This window comes from Xyrauchen texanus, chromosome 50 (assembly GCF_025860055.1).
Source record: "Xyrauchen texanus isolate HMW12.3.18 chromosome 50, RBS_HiC_50CHRs, whole genome shotgun sequence".
In the NCBI taxonomy this organism is placed as follows: domain Eukaryota; kingdom Metazoa; phylum Chordata; class Actinopteri; order Cypriniformes; family Catostomidae; genus Xyrauchen; species Xyrauchen texanus.
The window spans coordinates 14,911,040-14,927,719 of record NC_068325.1 but is presented as its reverse complement, the minus strand read 5'-3'; the positions used below and the strand labels follow the sequence as shown (position 1 = coordinate 14,927,719).

The window sequence follows — 16,680 nt, the reverse complement described above, 5'->3', positions numbered from 1 at the left end:
ATGCTCACGCTAACTTGCTGCAGGTGCACGGCCGTCCCTCTGGCGTTTTCACGAGCTTAGATGAGCTCCTCTGTGATTGGGCAAAACTCTGCAATTCGAAGCTTACAACGTCGCTATTGGGCAAGTTTCACATGCATGTCACAGCAAACACCCCTGCACGCTGCAAGACAAACTCCCTCGTACTCGGTTTGTCGGTAAACAGCCTCGCGGAAGCACAATTAAGTAAGACAGGGAATAGAGCGAGAGCGCTTATCTTCATGATATCAGACTTCCTTTTGGTTTTCTTAGCCTGACAATGGATGGCAAAACTCAAAACCTGCAATACGAGTAGCTAGTTAGATCTGGCTTTTTTCAATGCACGTGCCAATGCAAAATGTGAAAACTGTGTAATGCTGCGACAAGGCGCAAAACTTGCCGCCGATGGCAATCATTTCAGACTCATTAAAATTAAAATTGCAATGAAATTGAGGTCTTGTCGTTAAAAAAAAAAAAAACAACAAAAAAAAAACACAATTATTAACTCCTGGATATTTGAGTGATCCAAGCATAACAGTGATGGCTGATGAGCAATACAAACTTTTACTGTCTTTGCCTTGGTGTTACAGACAGACGTTGCAATCGATTCAGCAAGTCGGTCTCATTTAATTCTGCACTAATAACGATTTTATGGTAAATGACATAGTGCGGATGCAACGGGTCTTGAGGTCTCGCTTGTCATGAACACGAGTCGCGTGGCCGTCGTTCGCCTCGCGCACTGCGATGACCTTTATTTTTTTTTACACATGGACCATGCAACGTCCCAGAACAGCAGGAGTTGCAGTTATTCGATGTGTCTAATGGGACTCTTTGATTTCATTTAGACACGTTAAAGGTTAAAATGCCACATTTAGTTGCACTAGATGGTTATGAATATTTAACATGCATTATTATGTACGCATGTGATTATTTAACATGACTGAGTCCACGCTTGGAGGACTGTCAAATCTGAAGTAATTACGAAATCTTAATAGCTTAATAGCAAATCCTCTGTCTTTAATCATACATCCCTTACTAATTCAAATCAAGAAACGACGCTGATCGTGTGGAATAAAATGATTTTCCTTTTCTTTAAAATTAAAAGTTAAAATTAATCAATTGTCCAGTCGTGATGTTTGGCACCCCTTAAAAAAACCCAACTCGTACCTAAATTGGCTATGCTAAAAGTCTATTGCCTTAGATATTTCTGTGTGTTTAGGGCCTATAATATTCGTATTGTCCGACTTTATTTTCTTGGTACATTTAAGCAAATATTTCAGCACTGATTGACTGAACAGCGCCAATAGGCCTGATGACGAACTTTGGACTGAAAACGTTGTGCTATAGTCAGGGTGAACTGACAAAACATCAATTCTTTATAGATATGTTGTAATGTTTTGAAGCTATATTACTATATGCATTGACTAAAATAATTGGAGTTACACAGTGAATATGTTCATTGAAATTTCTCTCAATGCCATGAACCTATTTGCACCTTTAGACAGTAAATATTAAAAAAGATTTTAATTAATGCCATTATAAGTATTGAGCACAATGACAATGAGTTGTTTAGTTGTTTTTTACTGTGGGCTAAATGGTGTTTAATAGTCACCTTTTCATAGTCCCGAGGTATGCGGTTATAATCGAAATTATACGGTATTTAAAAAAATATATACCGATATACCGATCGACGCATTATCTCTAAAATTGAATGCGTTTTAAACCATACACAATTTATTCTGATTTGTTTATTTATTTAGTATTATTATTATTTATACATATTTTTTAAATCAATGTTTTTTTTTTTGTTTTTTTTTTTGGCCTATTGTAAGCCAAAGAGTGGAATTGGCCAAATGAACCAAAGCCAATCATTTAAAATAAAGATCTAAAATTCCCGTAATTTTGTTTCTCGATAGAAAAACAACAACAAACCTAAGACTTGTCCTTCTGTCTAATTGTGTCAGACATTAGGGACGCCTTAATAGTATTTTCTGCCAAGTTCTACTAGAAGGTTCTAAATGCCAAGGCAACTGTGCCAAGGCTTTGGAGGCAGAGTCGCAGACAAAGCAAAAAAGTGCACTTTATGAAGGGCAATGGCATGGATAAACACAGCTAACTACAGGGTTTGGACTCTTCCATACGAACCCAATTTTGGTTGGTGTGTTTCTATTTCACTTCAAATGAGCCACTGTCACAGGACAAAATAGCTAAGGTAATGCAACTAATCAACTTGAACGGAGTTTCTCCCAACTTGAGTGGACGTGAGTACGAATCACTTTTTTGCTCGCGTTTAACGCAGTTGTACAGAGAAGTAAGAAATGCATCTGTTGAGAAGCAGATCGTGTTTATCGGGTGTGAAAGCACATCGCTGCCAGGCGTGTCTGTCTGTGTGTGTAAATCTATCAGTTTGTGGGGGAAAGAAAGTGCTCGCACGCTGCGGTCACACGAAGTATCACTGAACATCTCGTTTGTTTTCATGGGTAAAAAAACAAAATGCATACCTGTAAAACTCAGCGTTAGATCGCCATCTAATGAAAACTTATTCTCAAACTTAATGTAAAAAAAAGTGAATAAATGAGCTGAGTAATCCGTTTAGATTGCAATGCTTTAATGTTGTTCACCACTTGAAGTAGAGCCAAAATAAATCAATATTATGTAAAGGTTTTTATAAATCACTATAACTCAACGCAGGATAGGCTACTCACAATTTGGATGCACTTGTTGACAGCGATCAAGATGAGATTTTTTTTCTGTGTCTTGCGCAAATTTAACGGTATTGAAATTATATGCTACTTTATTATTTTATTAAAATACGCAGTTAATGATGTCAGACATATCTCACTTCAAAAGCACAAATATGCAAATCAGAATTTATATGCAAATATAGGCTAATAGATCAACAACTTGAAATATTGAGAAAAGCAAATTATTGTGGGTTGTGTAAAATATGTATTTTATAATTGCCCCGTTAATGAACTATTAAGGCAATACGCATATTGCGTCAATTAAAAACGAATAGTTAAACCAAGTCAAATAATTGTACCAGCTGAAATCCCTCTCATAATAAAATTTAAAACACCATAAAAATACAATAGAAAGTTAGTTTTCTAGTCTGGATGCATGGAAAAGTGGTGATAAATGAGATCAATGAGATGAAATACACACATACAACATATACATTATGATTAAATAAATATATGATGCTAAGCAAAACGTTTTTATTATGGCTGTTGACAAATGACAGAAAGGTAACTAACTATTTGTAAAGTAAATCTGTCAAATAATTTAACAAGTGGAGAGGAAATATCCTGCCCTTTAAAATCCCCAAACACATGACAGTATTAAAGAATAAAAATGTATCATTTGTATCATTTTACATTTAATATATTATAATAAACGTATTACCCCATATGTATAGACTGTTATAGACTATTAAAAGATTGTGTTATGGTAATACTGTCATTACAATAATGTATGCTAATAGCTTACTGTCGTTATAATTATGTATTTATTATTATTAGTATTACTATTATTATTATTATTAAAAAAATATAATTAGCCTACTGTAAATCCATTGTGGGATTCTTGTCTTATAATTCATTAAATTCATCCCGACGTTCGTCTCCATTCAAACCAGCCAGGCATCAATTATAGGTAGAGACTCCACCTAGAGGCCATAAACTGAATTGACAGTCCTCTAAACACTACTACGAGACCATGATTTTATATTTTTAGCCAAATGGATTGAAAAAATAAAATAAAATAAATAAAGAGTAAGATGGCATACTAGTACACGTAAATAAATAAATAATACATCCAAAGGGATTATATTACGTCTGCTTCTCCTGTGATAAGGATGGTATGCTATTCAAATAGTGCTCTTAAATTATATAGAATACAAAATGGTAGGATTGAAGCATTTGTGTTGAAGGAAGCAATGTTATAATATGGCAGAATTGTTACAGTAGAATTTTTAAGGTCAGATAAAGGTTGTTATATACACAAGAAATGATGGTACATATGCACTACTATAGTCAACTAAAGAATTGTATTTTCTTTTTTAGACACATACACACAACTGTGAAGCCTAATTCAAATTATAAGGAGGATCAATAATTTATGATGACCAACCGTGCGCTGGAATGAAATTTGTGTGGAAAAATCATAACTAAATTTTGAATGTATCAAGAACAATTACACTATAATTAAATAAATGATAGAATTAAAGATTGTGAGAAATCTACTTTTATTTGTGCATTCAGTTATAAATGGTACTTATCATGAATATGATCTTTATTATTATCATTGTCGTGTTATATAAACAAGCCATGTTCAAAATATTTCATCAAACCAGTTTTATGTATAAAATAGTTTAAATGTTTAAAAGTTCAAAACACTATTAATAAATAAACAGCAACTCTGTAACAGTAACTATGCTAATACATTTTAGTAATGAGAAGCAAGGTCCCAATACTTTAGTGGAAAAACTCAGTTTTGGTCTCAGTTTAAATTATCCAAGGTGTCCAGAGTGAACCAGAGAAGTGTAACTAATTCACTCTTTATCTTGCATTCCATTAAAAGCCACAAGAGGGTGATCTTTCTATACAGAAGCCCCTTTGATATCCTGTATCAGTGGCTGTAACTGTGAGCACTCCCTCCAGTTCAACAAGAGTGCTGTGTCTATCAATTTCAAAACAAGCTTGAACTTATTAAAGCTTCTGAATCTTATGATATAAATTTTATGCATTACAAAAAATAAATCACAAAGGTTTCTAATCTGCGTCCTTATTATGACAAGGAAAAAATGGCAATTTGAAAACGTGCTGCGCTCATTCTTATTTAAATGATAGTGATTATTTGAATGATTATTTAATATGCTGAGCAGGTAGTACAAAAAGACGAACTGATTTGCAATGCACATGCTTTTGTGTGCGAGCGTGTTATAAATACAGGTGTCTGTCTTTACATTCACCCAAATGAGCCTGATTTAAAGATGGGTGCTTGGGAATGAAAAATGCTGCGGCTATCCAGGTGGCCCTCTGCCTGCTCTAAATGTAAATACCACCCAGGCTGGAGTCTCACGCTCGGCGGCTCAAATTGAACACACCTGGAGCGACGGCACTGAAGGGTAGGATTTTTGTGGAGGGAGGGGTGGGGGGGTTTGATGAGGGGATAGAAGAGGATTGTGTGGAGTCGCTGGAGCCGGGGCTACAGTTCTGCTCAAGCAGCCGGAGGATAATAACATTATCCAGCACTATAGCAGCTTGCCTTCGGGGCTTTGCCAAGCTGGGCCTTATGAATAAACAACAAGAAACACGACAGAGGATCCCCTTACTCTACCTCCATTGTGTTTTAAAACAAACCGAAGCTTTAATACACTCAGCCTTTGCATGTCTGAAAAAGACAGGGAAACATTTCATGTAAGGTAGTAATGCGTCTCATTCAATCACGTTACCGTATGTACATTTTTCAAAATGATATTTACGTGGCTAGTTGTAGGTATTGGTCAGTTTCCTGGTGAAATTAACACTAGAGGCGCAACACCTGCAACAACTTTCACACAAATCATGGGTAAAACGACAGATTATCTGTTCATAAACACTAACTTTTCACCCTGTTTCTCATACAATGCTATCTTGTGACATCTAAACACTTTTACTATAGTCTGTAACTTGTAAGGTGATACATTTTAACTTTTGAATTACATAAACAAATACCTTTACAAAGGTTTTAAGCAGGATTAAATAGCACGGTAGTATAAGTGTTTACCGTTGCACTTGTAATGCAAAGGAGCAGTGTACGAGTCCTGTAAAGCGTGCAATTTGGCACGTGAGCCGAAAGTATCATAAAAGCACCACAAAATAACTTTCAGGTAGCTTCAGCAATTGTGTTTTTCATATCACATTTGCGTTTTGTGACACTTACGTTTATGTTTAGGGTAGGAAGATTTAAATCCCAATAGAACGTTAAAATTCAAAATCTCTTTTGTTTTTCATCTCACATTTACTTTTTATGACACTACCGGTTAGGTTTAGGTTTAAGGTTTAGTAAGGTAGGTTTTTATTTAAAACTCGATAAAGCATCAACCTTTAAATACCTCATCAGTTTTTCATCTCGCATTTACTTTTTATGACACTATCGATTAGGTTTAGGCTAAGTTATAGGGTAGGGATGTAGGTTTTGTTGATTTAAAACTTGATAACGCATTAACCTTTAAAACATAATCTGTTGGGGAGAAAATATAACACTTTTTTTAATGACTCTTAGTGACCATTTCACCTTAAACTGCTTAGATGCCACATAATATAATTTCTGCAAATTGTTGCAACAGCCACATCAGTTTCATTTACAACCATGTATGATATTAAGAGTTTTTAACTTTTTGTAGATGGACCATTAATGCTCTTAAAATGGGAAACATTTATATGGTCGCAATCTATTTCATTTACAAGTTACAACTATGGATGCTGTTAATTATTTTTAATTTATTGTTAATGGATCGTTTGAACAAGTTTTTAAAGACACATTTAAATCAGTTACATTGAATTCAATTATCATTGAACTTTGACTTCAGAATTGTCAATTTTATTGTTAAATCAGCCTGTAAAGAATGTGGGCATTGTACTGCCATGTTGATCAGGAGTGTGTATCTGTTGCTGGGATGAGATGAGTTGGGGTGGGGGGAGGAGTGATGATGGTGGTGGTGGTTTGGAAGCAGTGGGCTCCACCTGCTGCCACCGAGATGCCAGCACTGGAATACAGCCAGAATCGGCCCATAGTATACCCCCCTCACACACAAACACACAGGAGATCTGTGAGTCAGGCCTGCACAGCACTCTCATTCACAAACACAAAGCGCTCAAACCTGCAGCGAACAGGCACGACTCCACTCACTTTTGTGTGAAAAGAAATAAATTATACAAAGTTACTGCCAAGCTTCACAAATACTGAACAACAAGACTGATGTGGTGTTTAACAGCACTGTTTACACTTTGACAGATTGGGCGTAGATTAATGAAACATGGTGCTTATGACAGTTCTAATGAGTGTGGTGTGCTCCTTGATAAGACGAGAGAGGCAGGAGTGAGAATGAAGAGGATTGAAAGGAGACAGATGGGCTTTATGGACAGTGTGAGGAGACATAAAACACACATGAAGAGACATGAAAACTACCTTGATGACTGTGTGCGTTACAGTGTTCATGTATAAACTCACAAAAGGCTATGCACTAATGATGAGTGGTAAAACTAAAGCAATGATTAGAGGCATATGATGTGGAACAATAGCAAATATCCATGTAACAGATGAACGATAAATAAGTAATAGTAAGTGAGCAGATTTATGCTTTTTAGTTTGAAACAACATTGGTTCCTCATATCAGTTCTGTAAATTGCTCTTATGATCCAGTTCTTGTAATGAATCAATCCAAATGACTCATCAACTGGTAAGTTATTGTTTTGAATCAATCTGATGAATTCTACACTCATCGTTACTGCGGTTACTAGTTACTGAATTAAATATGACTCATTAACTGAACAGCAAGTCTTTACATTAGTCATGACTAGTGTTGCCAATTTGGGATATTTGTATAGTTGCTACGACTTTTAATGATGTTTTGTGACAAGGACCTTATTTTAGCTATATTTTTGGCCAATTAGTTATTTAATACAAATGTAGAGTCATTCTATGTGGTAAGATCTAACAAAATATGCATTGACAACTAAACAGATCATGAGTGCAAAACCCTTTTCCGATCAAAAGCAGGTGCATGTGGACTCATTTGCACACATTGAGGGCTCCCCTGCTACAAAAGCAGAATTCGGTAGAAAACACAGTATAACCGATCAGTACTGTCCAAAGTTTCAATGCCATTGCGTTGCTAATCTGAGTGTGTGATTCAATTCTAAGAAATCTTGCCACTCATACGCACACATCCAATAATGTCCAGAACTCACAGACAGTCTTTCTTGAAAACAAGCCTCCAGGCAAGTATGGTCCATATGCAAGCTGTTGGAATAGCCAGGCATATGCTGGGTATATATAACACATTTTCCCCCTCCCCCTAATTCCTTCTGTTTGTGCACAGGCAGAGTGCAGTGCAAACCGCCGGAAGCACACCACACTGCATGCTCGCTGTTTACTGCTGTGGAGCGGAGGGGGGGCGCGGCCGATCAGAATATCGCGCGCCCGGTCCCCAATTGGCCTGATGAGGCGCGCGAGGGATAAAGGCGGCCGGTGACGATGGTTCGAGAGAGAGAGAATTATGGGCATGTCCGTCGTGTGTGTTTGTTTATGTGTTTTGGTTTAAGTTTTCATTAAATTATCATTTATATTGACAAGCCGGTTCTCGCCTCCTCCTTGCCCATCCTTGAGCTATTTTACATTGGTGCCGAAAGCCGGGAAGGAGGAGGGATGCCCATCGCAGAGTCCTCGACACTGCCGTCCACCCTGGGGAGCGCCGCTGCCATCTTCCGGGTGACGGAGTAGCCCGACCGCCCGGATGCGGGGAACGGCCGTCGTCCGCGGGGCAAATGGGGACTGGATAACCCGACTGCCTGGAGCGAGGGAGCCGCTGCCGGGGGCGGAGGAGTGCCCTGCCGTCCCCCGAGACGCGGAGGGGTCGAGGGAGACCGCCGTCCGCGAGGGGAGGAGGGAATAATCTCTCCGACCGCCCGGAGCGGTAGAGCCGCTGCCAGGGGCGGAGGAGTGTCCCCATTTGCCGCCAGAAAAGCGGAGGCGCGTTCTGCCGCTGGTGGTCGAAGGTGTCACCGGTTTGCCCGGGGTTGGAGCGGCTGTCGTCCGCCTGAGTGTGGAGGAGTGTTCGAGGACCACGCGACGGTACATCGGAGAACCGGTGAGTGAGTTTTTTCTCTCTGTCCTCTCTCTCTCTCCCTTTCGCACCGTGTTGGCCTTTTCCCTCGCCTATTTTGTTGTTTGTTTGTTTTTTTTCTCCCTCCTCTCCTCCCAGGGTGAGGAAGGCGGGGATGACCACGCTGGACGCAAGATACACCCCGCCCCAGGGATGGGGGTGTACGTCATGCCGGTGGCACCCGGCCTGAGATAACGCCGGGAGGAGTGTGGAGCGGAGGGGCGCGGCCGATCAGAATATCGGCGCCCGGTCCCCAATCGGCCTGATGAGGCGCCGAGGGATAAAGGCGGCCGGTGACGATGGTTCGAGAGAGAGAGAATTATGGGCATGTCCGTCGTGTGTGTTTGTTTATGTGTTTTGGTTTAAGTTTTCATTAAATTATCATTTATATTGACAAGCCGGTTCTCGCCTCCTCCTTGCCCATCCTTGAGCTATTTTACAACTGCATGCACACATTCATTCAGCACAGATACGGATGCATATAAAGGACGCAAAAATCAATGGACTCAGTGTGGAGAACGACTGAGACTGGGTCCCGTGGAGAGAGCCATGGAAAGAATGCAATGGTATTGTGCACACACATACAAACAGATGTGCAAGGCAACCTACCCACCTAAACACTTTGAAAAACACTGCGAGACACCTGACAGCTGTTCCTGGCTGGGAAAAAAATGAAGAGGGAAAGATTCACAGCTGGATATGGAAACAATTCCCTCTCCCAGTGTACACGGCATACACGTGTGCACACACACTTTCTGCTCTCAGTATAGAGGAACTGACAGGTGACTGAGATGAAAATTAACTAAAAGTTCGATCCAGAGCGAATTCCCTTATAAGCAATTTAATTGTTGAATGAAACTCCTTCAATACATGGTGATACAGAGTAAAGGTAAAGCAAACAAAATGAGCTGGAGATACTTAAATTATAGACACACTGTTGGGCCAATGAATTTCCATGCCCTTTCCAGTAGCTTGCGATTATTGGATAAGGATTTTTAAAAATCCCAAAAGCGTTACAAGCTTAAGTTGATCATAGAAACCAATGGCACCAATGGTTTCTACAATCTACTTAGGCTTACGATGCTTTAGGGAAATGCTGCCCAGACCAATTTCTGTACCAGTTTGAGCGATTCATTGAAAAGGACTCAAAAGTACGATTCGGTCATTGTCTTCAGAGCAATTTTTACTCTATATTTGAAATACATGTAAATGCAGCGTAGTTCTAGTTGGAAGACTAGCAGCTGTACATCATTGCACTATTAGCTGGGTAATCACATGTAAGTCGTTGCTTTATAAGTCTGCTCACAATCAATCATATTGCTGTTTCAGTGTGCTAACACAGCAACCTCCACCACCCCACCACCACCAGTTGAGTCCCGTCCTGCACGGGGGTAAGCTCCTCGCCCCTGCCTCCTATCTCCGGCAGGATATGACATTTCTGAGTACTTCTCAGAACTGTCATATCCTGCCGGAAATAACTTCTAACTTCTTCGGACCACCAGACCAAAGAGAGACATTACTTTTCTGTTTTATATTCATCAAATAAAAAATGTCACTCAAGTCTGTGAGTCTTCCTGATAGAATTGAAAATAGGTCTGGGTATTGATTTGATTCCGATTCACAAGGTCTCTATTGAACCTTTTCACCGACCTGTTAGAACATGTTTCCGCCTTCTTTAACAATGTAAATGTAGCAACCTTTTTTTCTTTTTCAAATGTTTTAAATATTTTGTGCAAATTTAGAACATTGTACTTTGTATTATATTACCCTGGAATATGTTTTTTTTTCTACCCTTTTCTCCCCAATTTGGAATGTCTAATTCCCAATGCGCTCTAGGTCCTTGTGGTGGCGTAATGCATCAATCCGGACGGCGGAGGACGAATCTCAAGTTGCCTCCACACCTGAGACTGTCAATACGTGCATCTTATCACGTGGCTTGTTGAACACATTACCGTGGAGACATAACGAGTGTGGAGGCCCACACATTATAGCGACCACAAGGAGGTTACCCCATGTGACTCTACCCTCCCTAGCAACCGGGCCAATTGGTTGCCTAGGAGACCTGGCTGGAGTCATTCAGCACGCCCTGGATTCAAACTCGTGACACCATGGGTCAGCATCAATACTTGCTGATCTACCCAGGAACCATGGATTATGTTTTTCTAAAATCAGTTGCCAGAGCTGCGATGAGGCTTTTAACACAGCTGCTGAGGGAGTGACAGAAAATTTGGCCTGTTTCTCTCAGGTCTCTGTTTCTAATGGATTGCAAGCCATTTTTACTTTATGCAAGAGCACCATTTAAATCAATTAAATATTTTAAAGCAGTGCATAACTAGAACATGTTTCCAGGTTTTCTGTGAATTTGGAAGCCCTGTATCTAAATGGTCAGGGTTGCTCGGCAAGATAAGAAGATATACACTGGAACAATTCATTCCAAGACAAAACAAATAACCACATCCTGGCCATAGAGAGAACCTGGACTTTTCCCGATGGCCTGGCCGCGAAACGGGGCCGGACGGGCGGCGATAAGCTGAAAGGGCTGCCGTGTTATTCCGAATGGACCGTGACTGGCTGAAGAGACCCCCCCACCCCTCAACACATTTTTGGGCCGGTTTCTATGTAAAGTCCAGGGCCGATTTCTCTTCCCAGTCCGTCCATTACCACATCTCAAATACTCAAGGAGCGTGTTGAAATGTAAATATTCACAACGTGAGAACTTTTTTAAAACTCAATCCTCAGCTTAAGCCCACCACAAGCCAAAGACAGATTGTCAAAGAGGTGCCGGCCGTCATTTAGATAAGACGCATGAAAAGTGCTATGCAGACAATGATTTTTTAGAGAGCATCATGGCTGTGATGTGCGATCATTAAGCTTTCATGTCTATGATTAGAGGTGTGTGGTAGTGCCAGGTCTATTGTGCCCATCTGCGGCAGACAGAGACAGACAGGCCGTTTGGGGCCCTCTCCCATGGTGTGACTAACTCATGACGACAGTGCCAGGGATGAAGTGGGCCCTGGCCCTGCCAAGGGAACCACCACTGCTTGCCTCCACTCAAGGCTGCCTTTGTTGAGGCTTCACTATCTTCTCACTACATGTGCCTGTATCAAACCCACACTGGCAATATCACACAGTAAGAAAAAAAAAGTGAAATCCGCTTTCCCAGCCATGTGTTTAATGTCTTCATTTGCCATGTGGATTTGTCTACCTTTATTTACTTGAGGGGGGTGGGGTGGGGGGGATTAATTTCTGTTTGATTTGTCTGTTTCACACTGTAATGTACTAATACGCTGATATAGAGGGAAAAGGGTGAAAGAGGATAGAGGTGTTTTTGCAGTGATCTCACAATGAGGAGAAAACCGGCAAAAAGCTTGAGTTTAAACTTCAAAACCTGTTTACTTCATATGGTATGTGACTTTTCTCTTGCAAGTATATGAATATACATAAATCATCATGTTTTTATGCATTTATGGTTAAAAATAAACGTAAGTGTAAATATAATTCCTGAAGGTGTAAATTAAATAACCAGGTGGAAAGTATATCGAAAACTCTGCCTAAAATATTCAAATCTTTTATTTTTATATAATTTTCTTACATCATCTTATAGGGCGTCCTAAAAAAAATACTGTCTAATTATAATTTTTTTATTCTAAATAGGTACTTAATAAATGCTTTAATTCTTAAATGACCTTTTTAATATTTAAATTGACCTTTAAAATATATATATTATATATATGTGTGTGTGTGTGAGAGAGAGATAATTCTATCTATCTATCTATCTATCTATTCTAATCTCTCTTTCTTTTCTATCTGTTCTTTCCATCTATCTATCCATCCATCCATCCATCCATCCTAATCTCGCTTTCTTTTCTGTCTATTTATCTCTCTTTTCTTTCCATTTATCCATCCATCTATCTATCTATCTATCTATCTATCTATCTATCTATCTATCTATCTATCTATCTATCTATCTATCTATCTATCCATCTATCTATCTATCTATCTATCTATATATATATTCTTTATATCTATCTATCTATCTATCTATCTATCTATCTATCTATCTATCTATCTATCTGTCTGTCTGTCTGTCTGACTGTCTGTCTGTCTATTACCATCATTAAATGTTCCTTTATTACCTAAAATATGCACTACGCATGTCAATGGTGCTTAAAAGCATGTGACCGTTTTAGAGTAATGTCTCCCTCTAATGGGCATTGGTGGCAATTGCATTTCTAAAATTGTACAAGTGATTTTAGTACTAAAGTACTTGTTAATATATTGTTATTAATATCTTATTTAGGCATTCGGAACATATATATATTGTAAAGAATTGTACATTTATTAACTAAATAAAAAGAAAAGTCACCCAAACACCACTGCAGAGCCTACAAACGTTGTTATGTGAAAGATCTCTGTCTCTCTAAAAAGGGTATTTCTTCTGGTCACGTTTCAAACTATTCCTTCAGGCCTGGCTTTCCAAGCACTGAGGTCAGCAAAGGTTTGCTGGGCTTCCAGAATAAACCCCATAGATTGCGCTCACAGCAACTGCAGAAGCACTATGTTCTGAGAACAGATGTGCTCATATGCGAATGGAATTCCAATATAATGTTCAAAAACAGCACATACGCTGCAATTCTCTTCTCTTTATCTTAATTCCTCTTTTATCTCCAGAGATCCCATGCTCTGTAGATAGCAAGGAAATTACCGATTTTATGTAAATGTCGATATCAATCAAACACACTAATCCTTATTCAGTATCTTAATATTATCGCTTTCCAACGTATGCGGAAATGAAAAAGCCATGTTTAATTTTAAGCAAATGAAAAGGAGTCTGTAAGCGATAGAAGTAGTGAATTTGTGTTGTCAAACAACACACTGTACCTGAGAGATGATCATTCAGCCTACGAAACATTGAAAACAACATTTAGTGGACAAAAAACTCGAACAAACTTGAATTAACTATACTTCGATCCCTCTCAGCCTTGTTTTTCATTTGTGTCTCATTAAATATGACGTCTACTTTGCTAAGGTCTGTACTGATGTCAATTCTTTAAATTTGTACCTTCTCTTTGGGAGTTATTTGAATCTGAATATGTATGTATGAGCCCGGTTGTTCATCCACATCACTTCAAATGTTGGGTTCCTTCGATGACTTGTGTAGATCAAATGTGGATGAGCAGATAAATGAATGGTGTCCCTTGCAAAATGAATGATGAACATGGCAGGGGTACAAACCCTCAAAGAGTTCAGCTGGGGATGAAGGATACAGGGGGGAGAAGTGGGACAGAGGGACGACATCATTTACTTCATCCAGCCTGACTGCCCAATGAGGGGTGAGAGAGGAACAACAGGGTGAATGTATATATGTCTTAGAAAAACATACAACTTTCAGTTCCACAGAGAAAAATAACTGAGCCAATGAACAATGTTATTACTAATTTTTAAGTTTTCAACAAGTTGTCATGAGACTATGCTAATAAAGTGTGAGACGTTGTCTTCTGCTGTTATAGCTCATCCGCCTCAAGGTTCGACATGATGTGCATTCTGAGATGCTATTCTGCTCACTACAATTGTACAGAGTGATTACCCGAGTTACTGTAGCCTTTCTGTCAGCTCGAACCAGTCTGGCCATTCTCCGTTGACCTCTCTCATCAACAAGGTGTTCCCGACTGCAGAACTGCCGCTCACTGGGTGTTTTTTGGCAACATTCGGAGTAAATTCTAGAGACTGTTGTGTGTGAAAATCCCAGGTGATCAGCAGCTACAGAAATACTCAAACCAGCCCGTCTGGCAACAACAATCAAACCATGGTCTAAATCATTGGGATCCCACTTTTTCCCCCATTCTGATGGTTTCTGTTAACATTCATTTAAGCTCCTGATCCATACATTATATGCACGATTTTATGCATTGCACTGCTGCCACACTGTTGGCTGATTAGATAATCGCATGAATAAGTAGGTGTACAGGAGTTCCTAATAAAATACTCAGTAAGTGTATATGGAAGAGGATTCATGACACATAACTTCGTAAAAAGTGATGTGAAATTGTACAGCAGGCCTGACGTTGTGACAACATGTTGGTGGGCCTACCCTTGAGAGATGGTAACAGGGAAAGCAGACCACACAGAACATCGACAAATAAGAGAGGAATGCCGAAGGAAGTGTTTAGTTTTCAGCTTCACTTTCAATAAAGCTGAAGCACTGCCTGTGCATTTGATTGCTCCCCCCACATATTCCTTAACATGCTGTTCGGCCCATCTCTCGCTCGGTCTGCTACCCGAGCCCTCTGCGTATCTAATTTTCTTCATTGCTGCATTAAATGGATGTGCCCTCATGAAGGATTGGGTCAGCACTTATTTCCGCACAACATAATGAAAAGCACATGGCTCTGGTCTTGTTTTTCAAACCTGCCCTTTCCCTCCCTCCCGCCTCTGGTTCATCCATCTCTCGCCAAACTTCCTCCCGCTCTGGACGGATGAGGAACGGAGCTCAACCCTGGAGGCAGCAGACTAAAGAAAACAGAAAACCGACTGAATACAATGGCCAGTGCCAAGTGAAAGACTATAAATCCCGCTTGCCCCTCTCCATTTAGGATCGCTCTTAATTTGAACAATCCCGATATAAACGTTACAAATCATAAGATCTTTTACTCTACACCGTAAACCCTATAATGCTCAAAATAATTCATTGTTTTGAGTGGGGAAAGATTAAATCATACAAATTAGTTCAAAAAAATGAACCTTAATGAGTAAGTTCACGAAACTCTCACCTTTTAAGTAACCTGAAGTGTTTTACTCTTTTGAGTTTCTAGACAAAGCATAGTGTTTATCTTCCATTCAGCATGCTAGCATTCACTGTACTAGCTAGTTCTAGCAAGTAGTAGCTAGTTAGGTTCTCTCTACTAAAATAATTTAAGTTGAGCTTACATGGTCATTTTCAGTTCAGCCAAAGCGTTACATTTAAAGCCAAGTGCCATTAAAACGTACGAGTAACTCAATATTTCAATACTTAAACTTGGGAGTTTATTTACTTGACAAATTTGATGCAACTGATCGACTAACATTTTTAGAGTTCTGCTAACTTATTGTATGCCAGGGGTGCTCATTACGTTGATCGCAAGACAACCACTTGTTGATTTTGTTAACTGACCAAAAGGAAAAGAGAATCTTAAAGTTCACTTTTTATTTATTTCGGTGCCCGTGCTCAAAACATGTCCAAATTCTGTGAAAATGATGGTTGTGGTAGACTTGATAACTTGATGCAATGTTACTCAGATTATTTTGTGTTTTGTTGTTGTATCGAAATCGGTATTTTGAATCGTCAAATTGCTTTGGTATGTAACCAAAGTGCACATTATGACTGAAATATACCCAAATTAATCGAAATCAAATCAAAGTGAGAATTGAAATGGGAAATCTGTATAGATCCCCAGCACTATCTCTACTGAATGATTATTTTTCTGTCGATCCCTGCCAAGACTGCATTACTTCCAATGATCTACAAGTATTGTAAATCAAAGTGAGGAGGACATTAGAATGAGTCCTCATCCCAGCTGGCAATGAATCTGTCCCCGCTGAAAGCTAGGCATGTATGCAGGCAGGCAAAAGAGGCCAAGTGAATTGCTAGAGCAGTTATGACAGGGCCAGGGAACCGGTGAAGGATGTGGCACATCTGACTACAGCTCCAGCACCATCTGTCAGCCTGGCAAAATCACTCATAAGCAGGTTACAACTATGGCCTCATGCAAGCCCTCACTGCCTCTTATCTACACACCAACTGACCCGGCAGAGGGCAG

At 39.5% G+C, this 16,680-nt stretch overlaps 1 protein-coding gene and 1 long non-coding RNA gene across 4 annotated transcripts in view; one reads left to right on the top strand and one right to left on the bottom strand.

Annotated features, from left to right (window-relative positions):
• Nucleotides 1–16,680, bottom strand: part of nfia (nuclear factor I/A) — a 209,017-nt gene that overhangs the window by 155,648 nt on the left and 36,689 nt on the right. The window lies entirely within an intron of this gene.
• The window catches only part of LOC127640862 (uncharacterized), a 59,085-nt gene continuing 44,521 nt past the window's right edge, over nt 2,117–16,680 (top strand). Inside the window, exon 1 of the long non-coding RNA XR_007970135.1 lies at nt 2,117–2,276. This is a non-coding gene — a long non-coding RNA (uncharacterized LOC127640862). The remainder of the gene's footprint in view (nt 2,277–16,680) is intronic.